Here is a 27,329-nt window from a genome sequence, read left to right as displayed (position 1 = left end):
GAATAATAAAGACTTATTTTTATTAGCATCATTTAGATATAATGTATCATTTACTCTTCTATTGCTTGGAACAATGTCTTTTTTCTTGTTGTTCCTTTCCTTTCCCTTCCTTTTAAATTGACATATAATTTCCAGAGAGTGAACCCCAGCACTTTTATGCTGTAGGAAAATTGGTTGAAGGACTTGGAGGTGTTTAGCCTGGAGAAGAGAAGACTAAGGGGGGGTTAGGCAGTCTTCAAGTAAAGATTATCACAAGGAAAAGGGATCCATCTTGATCTATTTTGCCACAGAATACATTTCAGTTCAGTCATTTTTCAGTCACGTCCGACTCTTCGTGGGTTTTTTTGGGGCATAGATACTGGGGTGGTTTGCTATTTCCTGCTCCAGCTCATTTTATAGAGGAGGAAACTGAGGTGAACTGGGGTAAGTGACTTGCCCAAAAGCACACAGCTAATAAGTGTCTGAGGCCAGATTTGAACGCTGGAAGATGAGTCTTTCTGACTAGCCGCAAGCACTCTATCCACTGAACCACTTGGCTGCCCACAGAATACAGAGCTGTGAGCAATTGGTGGTGGGGGAGGAGTCATGGGGAGGAAGACATGTACTTAACATATGGAAATTTTCCCAAAAATAAAAGCTGAACAAAACTAAAATGGGTGCCTCTGAGTGCATTTCCCATCACTGGAGATCTTCAAGAGGTGGCGGGATGTCTGCTCAGCACAGCTCTAACTAGCCAGAAATACAACTTGGGCAAATTCAATTGCAGCAGGACCGTTAAGAAGGTGTGGCAGGGAGCCTCATTATAAATGTAATCTTCATGGGAGGGGGTCATTGTCCCCCAAAGAATGCAACACTGACTTCCCCCCTCAGGTTTGAGGGGAGACTGCAGGAATCGCAGACAGGGGAAGCTGCACAGCAAGACTTTGAAATGAAGCATAGGAACAGTGGTCACTGCTGGTAGGAAGCAGGTCCCTATGCCCCCGACTCCCAAATGACAGTATACTGCAGCAAGTCTTTATTCACCTCCATGGTAATCACATCTGTGCTTGTTGGCTAAGTCTTCCAAGGAATTTCTGCTTATGTATGGATTAAACTAGGTAACCCCTGAGGATCAGAGATTCTAGGATTCTCTCTACTAGAGGGGAAATGTGTCTCCATGGATAAAGGGCTAGAGTTAGAGTCAGGAAAATAGGGATTTGAATCTTTGCTCTGTCACTTACAAGCTTTATGATCATAAGGAAATCACAAACTTTCCTCATCTGTAAAATGGGATTCATAATACTTGCAGGACCGACCTCACAGGGCTCCTGGGAGGCTCAAATGAGATAATGAATGCAAAACATCCTGCAAACCTTAAAGCCCCAAATAAATGTGACTTATGGATGTTGTAGTAGTTGTTATCCCAGCATCATGGCTAAGGGACTGTTTGTCACATGAGGATTGACTGCAGTTCTGTGAAGAACCATGAAAGCATCCCCAGGCTCCTGGCCAGGAACGGCCTGGACTCTCTGGTTATTAATCTGTGGGCAGTCACCACAATTTACCTTCTTCACAGCTGGGTTTTAAGCTCACTGTAGTGTAGAAAATGTTGAAGCCAAGCATATATCTTGTTTATTATAAACAGGGTGAATTGTGGATGTATCCATTTTCAATTGGGGATAAATGGCAGTCATGTGCTGTTAGAGATCCTTTTTTTTTTTCTTTTGGTTCTTTGTTTTAACCCATGAGTCATCTTTCTGTCCCCCAAAGAAAGAGGAGATTTTTGTCTCTGGAACATAAGTTAAATAGAGTACAGGAGGGGACTGTTAGGAGATAAGTGCTTGTCATCCTAACCTACAGTCAAAGTCAGCTGATAATGGAGAATATGAGTTCGTTGTAAGTATCAGGAGAGGTGAAAACTTCACCTTTGCACAGAATCTCTGTGACTGGGCTAATCTCCTTTGAGGCTCAGGTCTCTCCTCTGTAAAATGAGAGACCTGAACTGGAAATGTTCAAATCAAATGTTCAAATGACAGGTTCCCCACCCCTGTCCTAGACACACCCTCTGGGTGCTTCTTAACTAGCTTCATAGGAAAGTCCACAGAGATGAAGTCTCATTTTGGAAGGACTTAAAAAGAAGAGGTGTGTTTTATAGAGGATTTCACAGTGAGTATCAAATACCAAGCAAGCTGGTGCCAAGTGTACTCCTGAAGCAATGCACTCCTGTTCAGCAATGCAGCTAATGTGAGATGCAAGGAGCCAACCTAGAACATAATCCAATGTCTGACTATGGTTCGAAGATACTGGATGGCCAACAAGAGCAAAGTATCTGTGCACATATTGCCAAGCTCCACGTGGTGAGTGAACTCTCATATCTTTAAGCCCAGGTATAATATGCTAATTCCCTCTTATTTCAATTGAACTCATTTTGACAAATATCTATTAGGAGCCCTCTATGTGCAAAGCCCTGTGCTTGGCACCAGGAATATACAGATAGACAGAACATACTACATAGACTATGCTTTTAAGGAACTAACAAACTAATAACCATGAAAGACATGAATGCAAATAACTATGATAATATGAGTTAATGTGTTATGAATATGAAAGGAGACCCAGGAAAAGAACTAGGAGAAATTTGAGGCAGGAGAGATCACTTTTTCCTGGAAAGAGAAGTTTTCATGGAGTAGGTGGTCCCTGAATTAGGGCTTAAAGAAAAGAACTTCAAAAGTTATACATGATGTGTTGAGAGAGGGATGTCCCATCCCTGCCATAGGAGATTATATGAACCTGCAATTGGGATAGGGCAGGATGAGTTCAAGGGCTAGAAATAATCCAGTTGGGTTGAAACATAATGGATAGAATAATTTAATATAATTTAAGAAGGCAGGATGAGTACGTTGAAGATATTGTGGAGGGCCACCAATGCCACAATTAGGAGTTCATAATTTATTCAGTACTCAGAGGTGAGCCACTCAAGTTTTCTTAATAGAGTGACAAAGAATTACATTAAAACTACTTGGGGACTTCCTATTAAGATGGCATATATTAAAGTTGTGATTTTACAATGATTTAACAGAACACCAAACAGAACAATAATCAAGAAGACCACAGAGGAGCATCAGTAAGCTCCTCCATCTAGTCCAAGACTATGCAAGGAGACAGCCAAGAATCTAGAGGAGCTTGGGGTAGACATACTCCAGGGAAGTAAAAGCCAGTGTCAGTTCCAATAAACAAGCCCTGAATATAGCAGAATCTAGGACCTGGCTTGTTGGAGCAGCAGTAAGGGACAGAGCCAAACAAGTACATTCAAGAAGCCTGAAACCCATGCTTCTCTCAGAGCCACAGCAGAAAAAGTTCTAACTGAGAGCTTTCAGGGGCACAGCAGGCAATGGAATGTTCAAGAAGAATACAAATATGGAACTGAGATCCATGTCCACACAGAGCCATAAAGAGAGAAAGAAACAAGGGATTATAACAAAGGGTAGGACCTAGTTCCTAGGAATTATCTATACCTTAAAGGCACCATAGATAATGAAATAATACCAACACACACACATATATATAACAACACACATGTGTAGACATACATATGTGACATAACATCAAAAGACATAGCATTTAAGAAATTAAAGGAAAAGTTCATTGAATTACAGGGACGAGTAGAAGTAAAACCATAATAGTTGAAACCTCAGTGTGCATCTTTCAGACCTAGACAAATCTAAAAAAGAAAATCAACAAGAAAGAAGTTAGAGACTTAAATAGAATTTTAGAAAATTTAGGCATGATTGATCTCTGGCTGTTACTAAATGGGTATCAAAAAGAATATACATATGCTCAGGTGGATAAATTAGCCATGTGCTAGGACATAAAAACTTCACAAATACAAAAAGGTAAACATATTACATTATCCTTTGCTAACCAAAATGCAATAAAATTTATAAATCACAAAAGATATTTGAAGGAAAAAATTATACTTAAGTGGAAAATGTCAGCCTAAAGTATATGTGCATCAAAGAAAAAAATCATAGAAATGATAATCTCAGTAAAGAAAATTGTAAGAATGAAACAATATACCAAAACTTTTGTAATACAACCAATCATTGCAAGAAAATGTATATTTTTAAAGACTTTCATAAACAAAAGAAAAAATATGTAAATGAATTGGGCATGGGACAAAAAAATTAGAATAGTAATAAATCAAAAACCCTTAGCTAAACACAAAAATAGAAATTCTGAAAATCAAACAACACTGAAAACAAAACAAAAACTTGATGAATTGGTAAAATAAAACTAGGAGCTAGGTTTTTTTTTTAATGGACAAGCCACTAATTTGATTTTAAAAAATGATAGAAATCAAAGCATAACACCTCAGTAAAGGATAATTGACAACAAAGAAGAGAAAATAAATAAAATTATTAAGAATTGTTTTGCCCAATTATTTGCCAACAAATATTGATGTTAGATGAAAGGTATGAATATTTACAAACAATGTAAAGCACCTAGATTAGCAGAAAAGAAACATAGCATTTAAATAACTCAACACACACACCAAAAAAAAAAACCCCAACAACACACATTTCAAAAATCATAAAGGAGCCCATGAAGGAAAAAAAAAACACAGGAATAGATAGGTTTAAACTCCAGTATTACATAAATTGATTACAAAAACATGAAATAGGCACCCTACCATATTACTTCTGCGACAAAAATTAACCTAGGATTCATGACTAGGGATTGTCAATTTCCAGTTGGCAGTGAGAGAAAGATTAACTGCATTTTATTCACTCAGAGTGTGACACACCCCATCAGAAGTCAACAAATATGTATGTCTGTCATTATTTGGTTAGTGACATTTATACTATTCTATAAAGAGAATAACAAGAGGCTTTTAAAGATAAGCGATGTAAAAATGCTTTTAAAAGATAAGTCAAATAATCATATCTCTAATTAAGAAAGTAGGAATGTATCCTTCTTTTAGCATAGTCATTCTAATTAAACCAAGATAAAACCAGATAAAGAGAAGGAACAGACTTCCTTGGGCTATCATACTTTTATTTTGCCATCATAAAGCAATTAGAGGCAAATAAAAAGAAGCTAGCCTGCTACAAAAGGATCTTGCAGTATGTATTGAGGCAACATTTAACAAAAATGGTGACTATAGAGCAAAATGGAGTCAAATGCCAACTCTTATCAAACCATTCTTAGATCTTAAAAAAATCATTTTTTAAAAACACTTGTATAAGACAAATACAGTTCTGACATATAAACCAGGGAATGATAAAGTAAAGGAAGCTATAGACCAATATTTCTGATATATATTAATGAATATATTGGATAATATATTAGCAAAAAGACAATACAAATACATTAACATGGTTGTATGTCATATCTTTGAATTCAGGGTTGATTCAGTATCTGAAAAATTGCACAATTATGTCTTTAGAGGAAAAAAAAGTTTTTTATAAACTGCAACATATATTTGGGGCAATGGCAGTCTTTTGTTTTTCCTTATATCCCCAGAACTTAACACAGTACTTGGCATATAGAGAACACTTAAGAATTGCTTATTGACTGGCAATGTTAAAAAAAGAAACATTATCAATAATAGGAACAAATGGAATTTTCCTAAATTTATTAAAAAATATCCATATAAAACTAAAATGTAGCATTAACTGGAATAGAGAAACACTAGAAACCATTTGCTTAAATCAAGGATGTCCATTGTCAGTCACTACTATTGCTTGATTCGTTCAAGAAATGCTACCTAAAGTAATAAGATAAAAAAAAGAAGCTGAGAGAATAAACACAGGCATAGATGATATAATGGTTTACTTAGAGAACCATAGAGAGTTAAACAAAAATTTAATTAAAAAATAATTTCAGTTAAGTAGGAAGATATAAAATAAACTCTCAGAGAAAGCACTAAAAAAGATCATCAAAGATTATAGAGAAGGAAGCAGAACAGACCAGCTCCTCCCACAGCTATGTTCATAAAGATATAAGAAAAGTGTCAGATTGAGTAGTGATCAGGAAATTGAAGAAGAAACCACAGTGGGTCATTTTTTTTCCCAGCATAAGATTACAGATTTGGCCCACAGATAAGTGACCAGAGCAGAAACTGAGGAAATGGGAATGGACTAGCAATGTGATCCACTTTAACTCTAGAAAGAGATTGCAGGTTGAAGTGTAGATTTATCCCCAGACCAGAGGTAGACCAGCAATGCGCTCTCAAGCTCTCTCTCTCTCTCTCTCTCTCTCTCTCTCTCTCTCTCTCTCTATCTCTCTCTCTCTCATCCCAAAGAGGGATCAAAGAATTAGTTCTTCAGGAGCAGAGCAGGGATAGGCTGGCAACACTGTCTTTTTGATCCCAGAGTAGGATCATGAATTTATTACCTGCTCTCAGACAAGGAGTAGGTTCACAGCACTTTCTCTCTGATGCCAAAAAAGGATCTCTGCCTCAATTCCCCAGTATCAGACCAGGAGTAGTCTGGGATTATTTCTTTAAAATTAAGTTATTTAGATCCTATTAATTTTAAAACTTTCTTTAGTAGCTTTTTAATGAATTTTTTTTATTACATTATGTTCATAAAAAGAAATATTTCTGCATTTGTTTGTTAAGGTTTTATGCCCTAATACATAGCCAAATAATAAATATGTATATTCCTTTCTATTCTCATTCAATAATTGCCAGAGATGTATCATATTCAACTTTTCTAAAATTCTATTCAGGTGCATAGCTTCTTTCTTATTTTATTTTGTTAGATTTTTCTAACTCTAAAAGGGAAATATTGAAGTCTCCCCCTGTTGTAGTTTACTGTCTATTTCTTGGTGTAAATTTAGCTTTTCCTTTAAGTATTTAGATGTTATACCATTTGGTTCATATAAGCTAAGCATTGAGATTCATTCATTGTTTGGGATGCCTTACAACACAATATAGTTTCCCTGGTTATCTCTTTTAATCAAGTTTATTTTTCCTATTGCTTTAACTAAGATCGTGATTGCCGAGCTTACTTTTTTGAGTTAGGCACCTTATTTTAATATCATTTAAGTTTTTCTTCACGTTTCAAGTGTGTTTTTTGTAAACAGCATGCTGTTACTTTCTGCTTTCTAATACTTTCTACTATCACTTCCCATTTTATGGGTGAAATCATCCCTTTCACATTAATTTATGATCATTAATTGTGTATTTCCCTTCATCCTATTCTATTATATTTTTCCCCTTCTCCTTTCTGCCCACCCACATTTTACAAAGGAAAATGCTTAATGCAGTTAATTTCTGCCCTCTGCTTCTCATTTCTTTTCCCCACCCAGATCTTATTTTTGGGTTGAAGCCTTTCCCAGATCACTTTCTTACCTTTTAACCTCTTCTTGATGATCTTCCCTTTTGAGCTTGGAATTTGTTTTGCGTATAGCTAATCTCTTTCTGAATCTAACTTTCCTCTTCTTTCCTTTCTCCTCCCGTCCTCTCTTATTTCCCTATTAACTTGAATGTGTTTCAACACCAAATTATTTACATGTGCTTGCATGTGTGTTCAATAGAATAAAAAAGACAATGCTACTTAAATTAAGGTAACTTATTCAGTGTCATACTAATTAAACTTCCAAAAAATTACCCAATAGAGCTAGGGAAAAAAAATAATGAAATTCATTTTCAGGAACAAAAGGTACTGAATCTCAAGGGAAATAATGAAAAAGTGGTAAGGAAGGTGGCCTAGATCTCAAATTATACCACAAAGCAGAGATCATCAAGACAATTGGGTACTGGCCAAAAATTAGAGAGGTAGATGGTAGACAGAACAGATTAAGTACAAGACATACAGAAGAAACATAGTAACTTAGCATTTGATAAACCCAAAGACTAAGAACTCATTATTGGACAAAAACTGATAGGAAAACTGGGAAGCAGTCTGGCAGAAATTACATGTAGACCATCACCTTATTATCCCTTGTACCAAGATAAGGTCCAAATGGATAAGTGACTTAGACATAAAAGGCCACATAAAGTAAAAGAATAAGGAAGAATTACCTTTCAGATCCATGGATAGGATACCAATATATGACTAAAGAAGTAGAGGACTACAGAGGGCAAAACGGATAATTTTTATTACATAAAATTAAAATATTCTACACCAACAAAAAAATGCAGTTACATTAGAAGGGAATATTCAACTGAGGAAAAGCAAGTTTCTCTGATCAAAATCTCCCTTCTAAGTTATATAAGTGACTGATTTAAATTTATAAGAATAAGAATCATTTACCAGTTGCAAAGTGATTAAAGTTTAGGAATAGTCAGTTGTGTAAGGAAGAGATCTGAACTTTCAACAGTCTTATGAAAAAATGAACCAATTCACTAATAATGAGAAAAATTCAAGTTAAAGTGACTCTGATGTTCTACCTCCCACTCACCAGATTGGCAAAGTTTCTGAAAAAAGGAAAATTTTTAAATGATGGAGGGGCAATTGGAACAGGCATTTTGGAAAACAATTTGGAACTATTCTCCAAAAGTTACTAAACTATTCATATACTTTAACTTAGCAATACCATTACTTTATCTATATGCCAAAGAGATCAAAGAAAGTGGGAAAGGATCCATATGTATGCAAATAATGATAGCAGCTATTTTCTTGGTGGCAAAGAACTGGAAATTAAGGGAGTATCCATCAATTGGTAAATAGTTAAACAAATTATGGTATATGAATATAATGGAATATTATTGAGGTGCTATAGGAAATGATGAAAGGATTGGTTTCAGAGAAACCATGAAAGACTTGTATCAACTCATGCAAAGTGAAGCACACTGAACCAGAAGAACAACTTATATTATAACAACAACACTGTAAAGACAAACAACTTTGAAAGATTTAAGAACTCTGATCAGTGCAGTGACCAACCATGATTCCAGGGGACTAATGATAAAGAATGCAAGCCACCTCCTGACCAAGAGGTGATGAGCTAGATATATGCAATGAAACATACATTTTTGAACATTATTGTGAGAGTTTGTTTTGCTTGACTATGCATATTTGGTACAAGGTATTCCCCACCCCCTCCAGTTAGGAGGTGGAGGGGAAAGAAGGTAGAAGGGAAGAAAATAAATCTTTGATAGCTGACAAAAATAAAAATTAAGAAAACAAGAAAAACCCCACAAAATTATCAGCCTTTTTATATATTATCAACAAAATACAGCAAGAAGAGATAGAAATAGAAATCTCATTCAAAATAAGTACACAAGGGGGGGTTGGAGCCAAGATGGCTGAGTGAAAGCAGTGGTGACTTGCTTGAGCTCTCCCCCAAAGCCTTCCAAATCACTATAAAAAAATGTCTCTAAACAAATTCTAAAGCAGCAGAACCTACAAAAAGACAGAGTGAAACAAATTTCCAACCCAAGACAACCTGGATGATTGATCAGAAAGGCATATCATGCTGGGCTGAGAGAGGAGCTCAGGGTGGCGTGGGCGCACAGGCCGCAGAGAACCTGGAGCAGGCCTCAGAGGACTGAATCATGGGCAGCTGTGGCGGTTTTCAGACTCCTCAATCCACAATTTCCAAAGACTTAGAAAGTCAGTAGGAAAAATCTGTTTCTCTGGTGCTGAGAGAGGAGCACAGGGTCTCAGATCCAGTTCCCTGAGAGCGTGGCCCTGGGGAGTCAGCTGCCTCCTGAGCTTCTGGCCCACAGACTGAGGGGGAATCCAGTGGCTGATCAGAGAGGGATTGTAGGGATCTCTTTGACAGGGCTGAGGCAGGAATATCTTGCCTTATCCGTGCTTGGATCTGGGTCACAGTTCTGGGCGGCTGTCCTTGGGTGAGGAGCAGCACTGGCACAACGGAGCTTGTAGTGGCTGTGAAGATAAAACCCCCCTCACAGTTCCAGGACAGAAAGGAGTACTTGTGGTCACTAATAGACCAGAGCCCAGGCCAGGAAAGGAGTAAACACCTCACCTCTTATCATACCACCTTGGAAGAACTGAAAATTTACAGGTCCCTACAAGTATCTCTGAAAACAGCTGTACAAACCCCTGAAGCTTGGGACAGTACATTCTCCACATTGGAAGCAGACTCTTACCTTAACAATGACTTTAAAACTCAAGTAACTAGCCGGGATCATGAGCAAGCAGCGCAAAAAGAGTCAGACTATATTATCTTACTTTGGTGACAAAGAAGATCAAAACATACAACCAGAAGAAGACAACAAAGTCAAAGCCTACATCCAAAGCCTCCAAGAAAAATATGAATCAGTCCCAGGCCTTGGAAGAGCTCAAAAGGGATTTTGAGAAGCAAGTAAGAGAAGTAGAGGAAAAACTGGGAAGAGAAATGAGAGTGATGCAAGAAAATCATGAAAAACAAGTCAACAGCTTGCTAAAGGAGACCCAAAAAAATACTGAAGAAAATAACACCTTAAAAAATAGCCTAACCCAAATGGCAAAAGAGGTCCAAAAAGCCAATGAGGAGAAGAATGCCCTAAAAAGAAAATTGGCCAAATGGAAAAGGAAGTCCAAAAGATTACTGAAGAAAATACTTCCTTAAAAATTAGAATAGAGCAATTGGAAGCTAGTGACTTTATGAGAAATCAAGACACTGTAAAACAAATCCAAAAGAATGAAAAAATAGAAGACAATGTGAAATATCTCATTGGAAAAACAACTGACCTGGAAAATAGATCCAGGAGAGAGAATTTAAAAATTATTGGACTATCTGAAAGCCATGATCAAAAAAAGAGCCTAGACATCATCTTTCAAGAAATTATCAAGGAAAACTGCCCTGAATATAGAACCAGAGGGCAAAATAGAAATTGAAAGAATCCACTGATCTCCTCCTGAAAGAGATCCCCAAAGGAAAACTCCTAGGAATATTGTAGCCAAATTCCAGAGTTCCCAGGTCAAGGAGAAAATATTACAAGCTGCCAGAAAGAAACAATTCAAGTATTGTGGAAACACAATCAGGATAACACAAGATTTAGCAGCTTCTACATTAAAGGACGCAGGGCATGGAATATAATATTCTGGAGGGCAAAGGAGATAGGATTACAACCAAGAATCACCTACCCAGCAAAACTGAGTATAATCCTTCAGGGGAAAAAAATGGTCATTCAGTGAAATAGAGGACTTTCAAGCATTCTTGATGAAAAGACCAGAGCTGAATAGAAAATTTGACTTTCAAATACAAGACTCAAGTGGAACATGAAGAGGTAAACAGGAAAGAAAATCATAAGAGACTTATTAAGGTTGAACTGTTTACATTCCTGCATGGAAAGATGATATTTATAACTCATGAGACCTTTGTCAGTATTAGGGTAGTTGGAGGAAAAAAATTATATGTATGTATGTATGTATACATAGACAGACAGACAGACAGACAGACAGATAGATAGACAGATAGATAGATAGATAGATAGATAGATAGATAGATAGATAGATAGATAGACAGATAGATAGATAGATGGCACAGGGTGAGTTGAAGATTAAGGGTCATATCTGGAGAATAAAATTAAGGGATGAGAGAGATTATATGGAGAAGAAGAAAGGGAGAGGTAGAATGGGGTAAATTATCTCACAAAAAAAAAGAAAAGAAAAGGCTCTTACAGTGGAGGGAAATGGGGAAGGTGAGAGGGAATGGTGAATCTTATTCTCATAGGATTTGGCTTAAGGCATACACATTCAATTGGGTATGGAAATCTGTCTTACCCTACAGGAAAATAGGGAGAAGGGGACAAGAGAGCAGGGGATGATAGAGAGGAGGGCAGATTGGGAAAGGGGTAATCAGAAGAAACAAATACTTTTGAGGAGGGAGAGGGTCAAAAGAAAGAATAGAATAAATGGGAGGGCAGGATAGAATTAAGGGAAATAGAGGTAGTTTTTCACAATATGTCTACTATGGAAGTGTTTTGCATAACTGCAGTTGTATAACCTATATTGAGTTGCTTGCCTTCTCAATGAGGGTGAGTGGGGAGTGAGGAAGGGAGAAAATTTGAAACCTAAAGTTTTAAAAACATATGTTTAAAAAAAATGTTTTCACATGCTACTGGAAAATAAGAAATACAGGAAACGGGGTACAGAAGTCTATCCTGCCCTACAGGAAAATAGAAGGGGAAGGGAACAAGTGGGGGGGGGAGAAATAAAAGAGAGGGCAGACTAGGGGAAGGGATATTCAGAATGCATACCATTTTGGGGTGGGGGGAGATGTGAGATGGGGTGAAAATTTGGAACTCAAAATCTTGTGGAAGTAAATATTGAAAACTAAAAAAAAAATAAATTTATATTAAAAAAAAAAAGATCAAACAATAACAGGAAAAAAAAGAAAACCCAAAATAAGGTCATGAAGAATCAGACATGACTGAAAATGACTGAACACCAATAAAAAAATAAATAAATAAGTACACAATATGTAAAATACCTGAAACTCCACTTACCTAAATAGACACAAGAGTTGTATGAATACAAGTGCAAAACACTCTTTATAGAGATAAAATTAGAAAGACATCCATTACTCACAGTAATAAATATGAGAATATTGCCAGCATTAATTTACATATTAAATGCCATACCAATCAAACTACCAAAAATTACTTTTTAGAATTAGAAAAAGTAATAACAAGATTCATCTAGAGGAACAAAAGGTCAGGAATTAGGCCTCTATGCCACTTTCTGGCTATTTCCACCTCCTGCCATTTTACATATACCCCTGCCCTCTTCAATCCTTTTCCCAACTCCTTTCTTTATGTTATTTTTCTCCACTAGAATATAAGTTCCTTGAAAGTGTGGTGGTCGTGATTGGCTGTACTTGTTTTCCCTAAACTTAGTATAATGTCACAGTGTAGTAAACACTTAATTATCTACCTATCTATCCATTTATCTATCTATTCACAAGTTAGAGGAGAAAGAAAATGTGTTATTATTCTGTTGTTTCAGTTGTGTTTGACAGTCTGTGACCCCATTTGGGATTTTTTTTGCAAAGATATCAGAATGGTTTGCATTTCCTTCTCCAGCTCATTTTACAGATGAGGAAACTGAGGCGAGCAGGGTTAAGTGACTTACCCATGGTCATACAGAGAATAAGTGTCTGAGGTTGGATTTTAATGCAGGTTTACTGCCTCTGTGTCCCACACTCCATCCACTAAGCCATCGAGCTGCCCAAGAAAGCAGATACTTTTTCTGCACTTACGGATAGGAGAAAAAATATTGACCACATAAGAGACAGAGATGATAATCAGATCATAGTATCAGATTTAGAGTTGGAGGGGACCTTGGTGTCTATCAAGTCAAACCTCCTCATTTTGCGGATGAGGACACTGAGGTACAAGACGCTAGACAGGCTAAGGACTTGCTTATTTTGTTTAGTTGTTTTTCAGTTGTGTCCTACTCTTCATGACCCCTTTTGGGGTTTTCTTGGCAAAGATACTGAAGCAGTTTGCCATTTCCTTCTCCACTTCATTTTACAGATGAGGAAACTGAGGCAAACACTGTCAAATGACTTGCCCATCATTCAATAGAAAGAAATCTCTTGGAGACTAACAATTATTTCATTTTTTTTCCATCTATATCTTTTGCACCTAGAACAGTGCCTGGCACATAGTAGGTGCCTAATAAATGTTTGTCAATTGCTCAATTGCCTAAGGTCACACAGCTAGCAAAAATCTGAGGTAGGATTTCAACCTATTTCTTTCTGATCTGTATTGCCCTAGCCACTACCCTACTTTGTCTCCCTAATCGTAACAGATAAAATGGACAGATTTATTTATGTAAAACTGAAGACTTTTTGCATAAACAATATCAGTACAGATAGAATTGAAGTGGAACTACTTAACTGGGAATAATCTTTGAAGCAAATTTCTCTGACGGTCTCATATCCAACATATTTAGGGATTTGATAAAAACATACAAGAGCAAGAGCCATTCCTTAATAGACAAAGAATACAGAGAGGCAGTTTTAAAGAAAAGAAATGCAAAGTTACAATATACATATGAAACAGTACTCAAAATCACCAATAATAAGAGAAATATAAATTACAACAGCCCCCACTTTCACACTCATCAGATTGGCAAGGAGGCTGCTATGTGGTGGAGTGGGTAAAAGCCCTGGATTTGTAGTCCGGAAGACCTGAGCTCAGATCTGGCCTCAAACACTTACTAGCTGTGTAACCTTGGAAACATTACTTAATTGCTGTCTGCCTCAGTTTCCTCATCTGTAAAATGAGGATAATAAGTAGTTCCCACCTCACAGGATCATTGTGAGAATCAAATGAGACCATGTGTATAGCATTTTGCAAACCTTAAGCACTAGAAAAATGTTAGCTATTATTAAGGGCTAGAGAGGCAGTGGCAAAACATGCCAACTAATGTATTATTGGGGAAACAATGAATTTGTCCAACCATTATATTTGGAACATACCCAAGAAGTCACTACACTGTGTACATTCTTCGACCAAGCAATACTAATGCTGGGCGTATACCCCAAAGAGGTCAAAGACAGAGAGAAACAACTATATATACATAAGAATATTACAGGGACACTTCTTTGTTGTAATGAAAAATTAATTGAAAACAAAATGGGTACTTATCATTAGGCAATGGCTGAACAAATTAGGATCTAAGGATTAGGGATGGACCTGTGATTTCAATGGTATTAGAAACTTACAGGTGAGGATATGTGCCCCCCCACAACCAATGCAGATCAGCACCTTCTTTGCAACATATGGTCTAGAACATTGCCTGGAGTAGGAATATCAACCATGCAGGCAGCCATGGGGCCAATGCAGCCCACAACACCACCAAGATAGCCCCAATCAGATTGAAATTAATTGAGAAATACTTAACAACATAAGTAAAAATAAAATAAAACATAGATAACATTAATATGTGGTTTTCTAAGTCAACATGCAGCCTTCATGGATCCTTGTGTATGGTTTAGCAGCCCTATTTCTATGTGAGTTTGACACCACTGACCTAAACCACTACGAGGTTAATGACTTGTCCAGAAACACACAGAAAATACATGTGAAAGACATGTGTCCCCCTTCTGAAGCAGGTCTTCCTGGCTTCGAGGCCAGCTCTCTATTCACACTTCTTTCCTAATGAATATATGGAGTGAGTGAGTGTGTGTGTGTGTGTGTGTGTGTGTGTGTGTGTGTATCTCTTATGGAACATATATTCCAGAAAAAATGACAAATAAAGGGAAACCTAGGAAGACTTGTATGAACTGATACAGAGTGAAGTAAGCTGGACCATGAAAAGAACTTATGAAATAATTGCAATGATATAAAGGAAAATCACTTTGAAAGACTTCAATACAATGACTAATCACAACTCCAGAAGGCTAATGAAGAAGTATGCTTTCTACTTCTTTGCAGAAAGGTAATGACTACATGCCTTTTCAGACACAGTCAATATGTGAAGTTGTTTTTCTTGACTATATATATTTGTTATGAGAGAGGGTGGGTTTTTTTTTTTGGAAGGGAGAGAGTTATGGTAAGGAGGGTAGGTGGTTAGTAATAGTGATACAAAAGAAAAGAGCATCAATGAAACATTTTAAAATATAGAAGAGAGCAGAAGAAAATTCAGAAGGGGACACAGCCTAGTGGGTAAGTGTTGACACTACTGTACTCAATATAATTTGAACATAAAAAATGAACTATATCTAATAAGAGAGATTCATGGTTTTGTTCACAATCTTTTTCTGTTCTTTGTAAATGAAAATGTTCACAGTTGTTGATGCTTATTAAATTCATAATAAAAAAATAGTTTAAACCTACTCTTAGGCAGTATGTGAACGATAAAGAGAAGAGTGAAGAGACTGAACACAAGAGTGAAGAGATTGAACACGTTTCCAATCCATTGCAAATTGTGTGACCTGGGGCAAATCCTTTCACCTTTATGGGCTCTAGCTTCCTCACCTGTAAAATGAGGAGGTTGGAATAGATGACTTCTAGAGCCTCTTCCTACTTCATATTTATAATCATATGATACAACTAGCATTTATCAAGCACCTACTACATGCCAGGCCCTTAGCTGTGTGCTGGGGATCTAAAGAACAGTGACAACAACAAAGTAGTATCTACTCCCACAGAGTTTCAGCTGTTGACAATTCTAAGTCCCTGTCAGTATTTCCTATGTGGGGAGTAACCCATGCAGATGGTCACCTCACCTCTGCCTTCCCAGACCCTGGATCCCTGCACTGCTGCCCACTTGGTGTATTTAGATCTTGGCTTTTGTGGTCTTGGCCCTGAATGGTTCCCAGACTCCAATTAAATCTATACAGAGAGTAAGCCCTTCCCACTTTTATATAGAGCATTGACACACCATTGTGCTGTAGAAGAACCATCTTATGAATGTTTTGGGTTAACAGAGGGTCACTATAACTGTTAATCTGTAAGGGGCTGAAAAACTGAAGGATAATTGGAACATACATAGCTAGCTCTGGATTCAGACATGTGGAGGAAGGTAGAAAGGGAGGGGGAAGGAAGGGAGAAAAACATGAAAAAACAAGGATTTTGTAGTTTATCCTTATTTGTTAAATTACAAGTGACCTAAAGTCCAAGGAAGAATGTCACAACTAACATAGTCTTCGGAGAAAAATTTTGAAATGGAAAAATACATAATAGCAATAGAAAAAAAGACTAACAGATAAGAAACAAGCAAAAATGAATTTTTTTAGTAAGAGTCTCTAAAGGTACTAGGGAGCAGAGGACAGTAATGATAATAGGCGTCATAATCCCACTCCCAGGCACCTGCATTTCTTCTAAGGCCCCACCTAGAGTGACTCCTAATTTCAATACAATTCAACAAACATTGACTAAGCACTTACTGTGCTTAGAGAATTATACTGGGTGCTAAGGGAGATATAAAATTAAAGTAAACTATGATCCCTCCCCTCATGGTGTGTATAATCTGGTAACGCCAACAAAAATAACTAAAGATATGCTCACATGATAAGTTAGTACATGAGAGAGCTACGAAATAAAGTTATGCGAGAGGTCTGAGGGTACAAACACTAGGGGACCAGGGAAGGCTTTCTGGAGGAGGTGACATCTCAGTTGGACTTTAAACTGATGGATAGGTGAATAGGGGATAGTAAGGCATCTAGGTATAGAGAATAGTGTAAGTAAAAAATTGGAGTGTGTGTTTGGGGGTGGGGGGGCAGGAGAAAGGTACAAGAGGGAAACTTTGTGGAAGAGGTGGCACTTGAATTATGCCTTGAAGGAATGGAGAACTTCACAGATGGGAATGATGGTAGAGGGAATATTTCATTCTAGACGTGGATGGCAAGTTGAGAAATGTCACAGAAATAGAAGAGGTCAGAGCAGAAGGGAGGAATAAGTGGTACAGTTGAACTGCAATGTAGAGTACATGAAAGGGTGTCATATGAGATTAAGACTAGGAAAAATAAGTCAGATGCAGATGGAAAGGATCTTGAATACATTATCTGGTAGCAATGGGGAAATACAGCATTATTAGCATTTTCTCTATCACTTCATTAAGTCCAACACAATAAATCAAGCCCTGATCTGCAGCATTTGCCAATTTCCTAGGTAAATGCTCACACTGAAAATTTAATACTCAGCTCTTGTGAGAACCAGTATGAGCTGGCTCTGGCACACTCCTACTTGGGGTTCACTCTTAATGGGCATGGCATGGATGAAAATCCACCAAAGTAGACTGAGAAAGGGATGACCAGATGAGTGGGAGAAGCAAGGGAGAGCAGTGTCACAAAAGCCCAGAGAGGAGAGACCACCCAGGGAGAGAAAGTGGTCAACAGTATCAAATATTGCAGAGATCAAGAAAGATAAAGATTGAGAAAAGGCCATTAGACTTGGAAATTAGCAGATCGTGAAGTGAATGGAATAGATTAGAATGATCCAGTCAAGTGCAGCACATTGGATACAGGAATTTACTCAGGAAGAGAGGGCCACGTGGCCTTCTTTACTCCCACCATTCCACTTGGCAACATGTTGGGCAGTGGTGAAAAAGACTAGTGAGATACACTCTGTAGTTGAGGGCCCAAAGCCTTTGCAGATCCAGGTTTACATAGGGTTTTCAAACAAAGGCTGTGCTGTGGCAGACATCAGGTTGCTGGTGGGGCAGTGAAGTCAAGGAGCACAGATGGGTAGTAAAAGAGAGAGGGAAGCGGTTTCTAAAAATTAACCAGGAAAGCCTATTCAGGATGAGGAAAGTGTAATGCTAGTTATGCTGCATTAGCACACTTGCTGGATGCTTTCAGCAACCAGATCTGGCTAAAACTGGGTGCAGCTTAAAGTTTAAGCATACCAGAGTTGTAATAGGATACAGCTCTAGGAGAGAGGGACCATACATAGACTCCTCTCCTCTGGTTATTCAGTTGGTTTCTTTGTAGAGAATTTTTTCGGTTGAATGATGAGACTGGAAGCCAAATTGTAGAAGGCTCAGAAGAGAGTGAGAACAAAGAAAGTGGAGGCACCAAATGTAATTTAACTTATAAGGGGAGAAGAAATATAGGGACATTAGCTGCAAGAGATGGTGGGATATAAGAAAAGAATTAGAGAATTATCAAGCTCAAGCCAAGGCTATTTGCTGCAATTAAATGCCTATAGTGACAGGAAGGTCATCTTGGGTATGAGAATCAGCCCAGGAGTATTGGTTCATATGTTAGGTGAGAGTTAAGAAACCATAAAAAATACATTGAAATTGGTGGAGAGGCATCAGTGCAGAAAGACTTCCTTTGTTTGCCCAAGTATTTCTGGGAGTCCTATAATCTGCCTTGTCCATGCAGGGTTGATGGACCACTGTTATGACATCATGGACCTAGGGAATTCTGATTAACCATCAACATCTTGGAATCCCTTTCTGGTTTATCCACTTGTGTGTAAGTTCAATATGGCTGAACACGGGCCCCCAGAACAGATGACTTTATGACGGTGCAATGTCTGTGTCTCTGTCTGTCTGTGTGTCTGTAGAGGACAGATTCCTAAGGTCAAGGTTCTGTCAGACTATGTGTGCCTGTGATCAAGGCTGATTGCAGCAGAGTTCCAGGTGAAGCAGTGATGAAACCCACCATGCATGTCAGTAGTTGGTCCATATCCCATAGGATACTTATGCTCCCTCCTCCCCCATTCTTATTATTGAGACCTACATCTGGGAATGGGAGTGTGCACCCTTTCGTTGCCTATTCCTGAGATTCCTCAACTTTTATTAATGCAGTTTCATAGAATGGAAGCTATTGGCTGAGTATCCTTGTCATCCTTGTCATCCTTGACTAAGGAGAAAGAAGGCAAGGATCCTAAAGGCTAAATCTGCCAGAGCCCACAATGAGCCTAACACAGCAGAGAGGGGAGAGCACGGCTAGCACACTGCACCAGAGAAGAAAATCGTCTCAGGTAGAAATCTTGCATGAGACATGCCACCACAACGGTTGAGTGGAGAGAACATTGAATCTAAAGTCAGAGGGGCCTGGGTGGCAGCAGGATATGGTAGAAAAAGCTCTGACTCTGGAGTCAGACCACATGTATTCAAATCCTGCTTCTGTCTCTTACTATGTTACCTTAGGCAAATCACTTAACTTTCCTGGGCATCAGTTTCCTCATCTGTAAAATGATGGGATTAGACTAGAGACTTCTGAGGTTCCTTCCAACTCTTGTTCTGTTATCCCATGACCTGGGTTTGAAGCTCAATTCTGACACTTGTCTCCAGTTGATCTTGTATATGTATATTGTTTGTACATAGTTGTCTGCATGTTGTCTCCACCATTAGCTTGTGAGCTCATTGAGAGCTTTCTTTGTATGCCCAGCACTCTGGACAGAGCCTGGTCCATAGTAGATTCTAAATGAATGCTATTGACTTTTACAAGCATTTGTTAAGTCACTAAAGGCCTCCTGCCTTCAATTTCCTCATCTGTAAAATGGAGGAGTTGGACTAAGTGACTTCTGACTCTAAATTTATCATCCTATGAGAACCTTAACATCCCATGAGCTGCTCCATTTGTGTCTTTTTCCCTGACCTAACATACTGATCATCATTCGTATTTTTATCATTGCTCTACCTCCCTCCCATCTCTTCCCTAGCCCTTTGAATTTGCTTACTCTATGAAGTCTATCTTTCACAGCCATCTGTTTATCTCTCATGTCATGACTTGGACCAGAACCTTTTCCTTCAGGAGGGTTCTCTTCCTCAGGTCCTACTGATGGTCCCTTGTAATTAGCACCCAAGGATTCCACCCATGTAGGGAACAAGGATCTGGCACTACCCTCAAGCAAAAAAGCCAAAGCTATTTGGTTGTGGAAGAAGTGACCAGTGGTCACCACAGGAAACATGCTGGTGGGGAAGGGGGTTTGGTGTTTGCTCACATCGTCAGTGTGACTCTACTTTCTGGGATAGTATCAAAAAACCACAGCTCTTCCCTTTCTGGAATAGCGTAGAGCTATTACAAGTGAAAATGATTCTGGAAGATACCAAGTATTCCTCACCACAGGCCTCCCAAAATGCTCCACAATGTAAGAGATAGTGGTTCTTGAAATACCAACAGCCAAAAATAACCTAACATCCTTAGGTACATATTTAACATGCTGACTCTAGGGAACATCTAGAAAGGCAATGTAGAAAATGGATTTGGAGTCAGAAGGCTTGAGATGCAGTTGGGGCTCTGCTTCTTCCTGGATCTTGTGCCCTCAGACAACCCTTACTGGGCCTCATTTCTCACCTTTATAAAATGAAGGAGCAGTGGAAAAGCAGTAGACCAGAGTTCAAGACTGGATTCTGCCACTTAATACCTATGCTGTCTTAGATGGGTCACTTAACCATTTTGGTCCTCAATTTCTCAATCTGTAAAATGGGGGGAACTAAGATTGGACTGGGTGACTTTTAAGGTCCCTTTTAGCTTTTAATCCTCTGATTGCTAAGTTCTCTCTCCTCTCTAATACTCTAGGATTCTCAAGGGCACCATGTGCTCCACTTGGAGCTTTCAAAAGGTCTGACCTTTCTGTGCATCCTTGGCTCTCAGCTCCCTGAGCCTTTGGCTTCCATCTATCTCAGCTCACTGACATCTCAGATGACCAGAACTGCAGTCTTCTGTTCACCCTTCTGGCTCTAACTCCCTGAAATCATGCTTATTCTTAGCTCCTCTTCCAGTCAGCCAGCAGACTACCCAGTCAAAACACTTGGTGCTCCTCCCCAGAAGAGGAAAGATGGCCGGTCACAGAGATGATGGCGCTTCAGTGTCAGTACTGGGCCACTAGGCTCAATAACAGAATTTCAACACCTGGTGTTACCATTCAGCTGGCCCAGTCACGTGCTTTAGGGTATGAATGCCAGCCATTAAACAATGAGATGAAAGATCAGCTGGCCCATGTCACCTGGCCAGCCGCCTTACAGGGTTTAATTACCCTAAATGCTGTAGTTAAATGAGCATGCTGGGAGTGGTGGATGGAGTGTGAGCAAGGCATGAAGGGGAGGAAGGTTGGCCCATGGCCCCCCAGAGCAAAGTTCAGAGGACTAAGGGTCTGTTTCTAAGCAGAGAAGGGCAACTCATTGCCCCCTTCATTGGCAAGGACATTAAAGATGATGCCTGCAACACCTGTGTTTTTATTACAGGGGAACCAAGCCACCACCTGGCCAGCTGCCCCTAGGAACCATTGAAGGGACATTACATGGTAAACAGAAGCCATCAGGATGCTTAGGGTGAACTGCCCTCCTGAGAGGCTGTCAGCATCAGCTGAGGCCTATTGTGCCTATATTGGAGTCAGTTAGAAAAGCAGCAGTCCCTAGAAAACCTGGGTGGAAATAGCATTTCCTCAGTTGCTGCTGCCACTCAGCATAGCCCCTCCTTCCCCTCCAAATCTGTTACATCTTCGGTTAATTTGGTTGATATTCTTAAGTCTGACACTAACAGACTCCTAACACACTGCATCTATATGACCTTTCCTCTGGCACAAAATGAACTCTGGCTTGGGCTTGGTAATTCTCCAACTCTGCTCCCTCTGTAATAATACCAATAATTCACATTTCAATGGGGCTTTAAAATTTACAATAAAGAGAAACCTACTAACTCTCAAGGTAACCAATCCCACTTTGAGATAGCTTTCATTGTTAGGGAGGGTTTTTTTATATTAAGCATAATTTACCTCTTAATTTTTCTAGTTTTGTCCCTAGGGCCAATCTATTAATAACTAAGTATTTAGATAGAGCCAATATGGCTGAGTACAGGAAGCAACCCAGCTGAACTCTTTGAACATTCCTTTCCAAACAACTTTAAAATAACATTTTAAGTCAAATTTTGGAGCCACAGAGCCAACAAAAGGTCAGAGCAAGACATTTTTTCAGCCTAAAACAACTAAGGAGGTGGGCAGGGGAACCCTGTGACCTCAGAACAGGAGCCAGCTCAAACTGATGCAGCACCATCAGTAGTGGATCTTGGAGGCACTTGCACCCACAGCATCAGTGGCATCAGCTTCCAGAGCTCTCAGCCCAGAGATGGTAGAGGGTCAGACAACTGGTCAGAAAGAGATTACAGGGGACCACGTGCTGGCACTGGGTGAAGCTGATGCTGATTGGCAATGTTATTGCCCATCAGCCGTTCTGGGTTATGGTTCAGAGCTGAGAGAAACACTAGCATTCGTTGCTTCAGGATGGTAGTTGACCTGGTCACAGTTCCAGGGCCAAGAAAAGTGCTAGTGCTAGTACTTGTGGCTTCAGGGGAGCAAGGGCTCTTCCCAGGCAAACACTAGAGCACAGACCAGGAAAGTAGTGACCATACTTCTTCCCCAGATCACAACACCTTGGAGCACCAAAAACTTGAAGACCCCCAAAACTATCTCTGAAAATAGCAGCATGGAAAAAGATTGAAGCTTAGACTAGTGCCTCCCCACTCTGAAGTGAGCGGAACCCCACTTTAACATAAAGCTCAAAGTTAAGACTTAGGCTGGGAAAATGAGCAAACAACAACAACAAAGGACTTGATCATAAAAATCTATTATGGTAGCAAGGCAGACCAAGACATAAACTCAGAAGGTGACAATAATGTGAGAGCAGCTACAAGCAAAGCCTCAAAGAAAAATGCTAATTGGACACAAGCCCAACAAGAATTCCTGGAAGCATTAAAGAAAGATAAGAATGGTAGAGAAAAAAACTGGGGAAAGAAATAAGAGTGATGCAAGAAAATTATGAAAAGAGAATTAACAGCTTGGTAAAAGAGGTACAAAAAATACTGAAGAAAAGAACTCCTTAAGCAGAATTGGTCAAATGAAAAAATAAATACAAAATATCACTGAAGAAAATAATTCCTTAAAAATTAGAATTGGGCAAGTGGAAGTTAATGACTCCATGAGACATCAAGTAACAATAAAACAAAATCAAAAGAGTTAAAAAAAAAACAGAAGAAAATGTGAAATATCTCATCAGAAAAACAACTGTCCTGGAAAATAGATTGAGGAGAGATAATTTAAGAATTATTGAACTACTTGAAAGCCAGTTTAAAAAACAAGGCTTAGACATCACATTATAATAAATTATAAAGGAAAACAACCCTAATATCTTAGATCCAGAGGGTCTAATCCACTGAAGAATCCACTGATCACCTCCTGAAAGAGATCCCAAAATGAAAACTTTCAGGAATATTATAGCCAAATTCCAGAACTTCCAGGTCAAGGAGAAAATATTGCAAGCAGCTAGAAAGAAATAATTCAAATATCATGGAGCCACAGTCAGGATCACACAAGATTTGCTTAGAATATGATATTCCAGAAGGCAAAAGCTAGGATTGCAACTAAGAATCACCTATCCAGTGAAACTGAGTATAATCCTATGGGGAAAGAATGGATATTTAATGAAATGGAGGACTTTCAAGAATTCCTGAAGAAAAGACCAGAGCTCAATAGAAAATTTGACATTCAAACACAAGATTCAAGAGAAGCATAAGAAGGTACACATGAAAGAGAAGTCAAAAGGACTCAATAAAGTTAAACTGTTTATATTCCTACAGGGGAAGGTGATATCTATAACTCCTAAGAACTTTATCATTATTAGTGCAGTTAGAAAGAGACTACATAGACAGAGGGCATGATTGTGTGAGTTAATTATGTTGAGATGACCTAAAAAAATAAAAGGATGGAAAAAAGGGATGCACTGAAAGAAAGGGACGGTGGAGGTGGAATGGGGAAAAAGCATCTCACTTAGAAGAGGTGTGCAAAAAAGAACTTTGATAGTGGAAGGGAAAATGAAGATGGTGGCAGAAAATACTTGAACTTCACCCTCATTGGAATTAGTTCAAAGATATATATGTATACATACTCAGTTGGGTATAGAAATCTATCTTACCCAATAGGGAAATAGAAGGAAAGGGGATAAGGAATAGGAGAATGATAAAAGGGACGGTAGATTAAGTGAGGCAATGGTCAGAAGCAAAACAGATTTTTGAGGAGGGACAGATAAAAAAGAATGAGAAGGATAAAGAGAAGAAAAAAGGATGGAGAGAAATATAGTTAGTAATCATAACTCTGAATGTGAATAGCATGGGCTCACTCATAAAACAGAAGCAGATAATAGAATGGATTAAAAAACAGAATCCAACAATATATTGTTTACAAGAGACAAACTTGAAACAGAAAGAGACACACAGAGTTAAAATAAAGGACTGGAGCAGAATCTGTTATGCTTCATTCAGCTGAAGTAAAAAAGACAGGGATAGTAGTCATGATCTCAGACAAAGCGAAAGCAAAAATAGACTAATTAAAGAGATACCCAGGAAAATTATATTTTGATAAAAGGTACTATAGACAATGAAATAATATCAAACATTTTTATCAAAAATTTTTACAGAAAGTTTCTCTGATAAAGGCCTCATTTCTCAAATTTATAAGAATATAAGTAATTCTCCAATTGATAAGTGGTCAAAGGATATGAGCAGGCACTTTCCAGAAAATGAAATTAATGTTATCTATAGTCATATAAAAATGTTCTAAATCTCTATAGATTAGAGAAATGCAAATTAAAACTATTCCCAAGTACCACCTCATACCTACAAAAAATGACAAATGCTAGAGAGGATGAGGGAAAATAGATACAATAATAGACTGTTAGTTCAGTTGTGAACTGTTTTAACCATTCTGGAGAACAATTTGGAAATTACACATAAAGGGCTATAAAACTATACATACCTTTTGACCCAGAAATACCACTATTAGGTCTATATCCCAAAGAGATCAAAGAAAAAGGAAAAGGATATATACGTACAAAAATATTTATATTTCTATCATGGCAAAGAATTGGAAATTGAGAGAATTTTCATCAATTGAGGAATGGCTGAACAAGTTGTGACATATGATTGTAATGGAGTACTATTGTACTATAAGAAATGATGATGGGGTGATAAGAAACAAACAAACAGAGATGGCAAGACCTGTATGAACTGATGCAAAGTAAAGTGAGAGAACTAGGAGTTCATTGTGCATAGTAACCACAATGCCCATCTAAATTCTCAATTTCTCAAAATTTTGTTTGTTTGGCCAATGCCATGGAAGATGTCATTTGTTAAATCCAAATAAAAGAATTGCCTATTTATGGCAGGGTTCTTCAAGCACTTATATATTCAAGTGACAAAGCTAATAAAAAAGTAATAATAGTATTAGCGATAATAACAATATTTCTATTGCTCCCAAGGTTTATGAAACTTTTAAAAATAAGAATTGTTGTGAAAATATGATTGTCTTCATTTTACAGATAAGGAAACTAAGGATTAGAGGAGAGTGATTTATCCATAGTCACATAATGTCCAAGCTGGAATTGAAACCCAGATGTGTTGTTATTTCAAGACCCACCGTACCATGCAGCATGAAATGTTATAAAGAATGTTATAGGCTCATATTCTTAAAATCTAGCCACTGCTCAGATTCTTAGAGTCTAGCCAATACCTCACAGACTTTCAGACTCCTTAAGAGTCTGCCCAATATGACAGATGTTCTAATGAACCTTGTCTTTAGCTGAAAAAAAAAAGAAAAAAAAAAGAATGTTATAATTTGTAAAATCCATAAAAACCAAAGAATTGGTTTAAGCAACCACACTGGAAAAACGAAGTGGATGAATAAAAGGCATATCACCCTGCCTGAGACATGATGTTAGACAAGCAGCCTGTCAAATTTGTCAAACAACTTATGTACCTTGACCAAATTCTGTTGGTGTAAAATAAGCGGGGGCCAGAATTGAATAGGAAGAGGAGATTGAGCTAAATTACTCATTGCAACTGCATAGTGCTTTCAATAATTGCAAATTACTCATTACTATAAATGCCCATTAAAATACACCCATACACACAGAGGTTGCCCTCAGCAACAGGAATATTGTGGCTTTCCAAGCTGAAGGACTGTAGAGAACCACATGGAGAATAATTGAGTGCTGAGAACTGGAAGTGGCTCCAACATTGACCATGCTGTACAAGAAAATCTAAGCATTGTCTATAATTCTACATCCTTTCAGGCCCAGCAGTTAAATCTTCAGAATGGCTTAACGTTAAGGGACCTAGATCAGCATCTTGAGCTTGAGCTTGCTATTGGCTGGCCTGATGAAGTAGACCTTGAGCTCAGGCTCATCAAAGGCAGTGGAGGCTGTGATCCAGGACTGGAACCCTTATAGGAAGGATTCAAAGAATTTTGGAGTCCAGGGGGTAAAGGTAAATTCCAATTGAAGTCATCCTAATGGCATATGGCCCCATAACCAGAACGCTGGCCCAGATGTCTGACAGAATGGCTAAGCTGCAAATGGCCATTCACTAGACAGACCTTGGAGTGAAGGACAATGGAAACTTCCTGCTGGACTGGAGGGTTGATTGGGTGTACAAATAGAGTGAAGTGAACGTAGGCATCATAATGATATGAAGAGTCAGGGGCTCAAGTCTATTAACATGTCTGATACTCTCCTTTGGCATGGAAGATGGCTCAGGGAGTGTGAGGAAGAAGTTATCTGACACAGGTCAGGCAAGGTACAGTCTGTAACTATAGCAGGGGAATTTATCTATCAGAAGAGGAATATGAGAGGGTCTGTCCAAGTCTCTTAAAATGTTGCTGAATTTCTCTGTTTTTTTTTAAGGAAATATGTAAATATACATATTTTTATCTACAAAAATTTTAGGGTTTTTTAATGAAAAAGGTTGAACTTGATTTCATGTTTTATATGAAATACTATCAAAAAAGGGACAGTTATTTTGAACCCTTGATTCAAGGCTGCTGACTTGTCATTAAGTTTCTAAATGTTTGGTTTGCTGAGGTCCCTCCCCCAGCCCAGTCTGACCAAGCCAGCAGCCCATTGATGCCTCACTGGAACCACTGAAGTTTTTCTATGACTATTTGGGGTTTTTTTGAGTTAACATTTTCATAGCACACAATATTTAGTTACTTTTTT

General features: G+C 38.3%; 1 pseudogene; it reads left to right on the top strand.

Moving 5' to 3' along the window:
• The first annotated feature begins 2,268 nt into the window (after positions 1 to 2,268).
• LOC110194962 (ribose-5-phosphate isomerase pseudogene) lies at positions 2,269 to 26,806 on the top strand (annotated as a pseudogene).
• Positions 26,807 to 27,329: the final 523 nt, after the last annotated feature.

The sequence above is a fragment of the Phascolarctos cinereus genome, unplaced genomic scaffold, assembly GCF_003287225.1.
Source record: "Phascolarctos cinereus isolate Bilbo 61053 unplaced genomic scaffold, phaCin_HiC Scaffold_2;HRSCAF=192, whole genome shotgun sequence".
Classification (NCBI taxonomy): domain Eukaryota; kingdom Metazoa; phylum Chordata; class Mammalia; order Diprotodontia; family Phascolarctidae; genus Phascolarctos; species Phascolarctos cinereus.
This window is presented reverse-complemented; position numbering and strand designations above follow the sequence as displayed.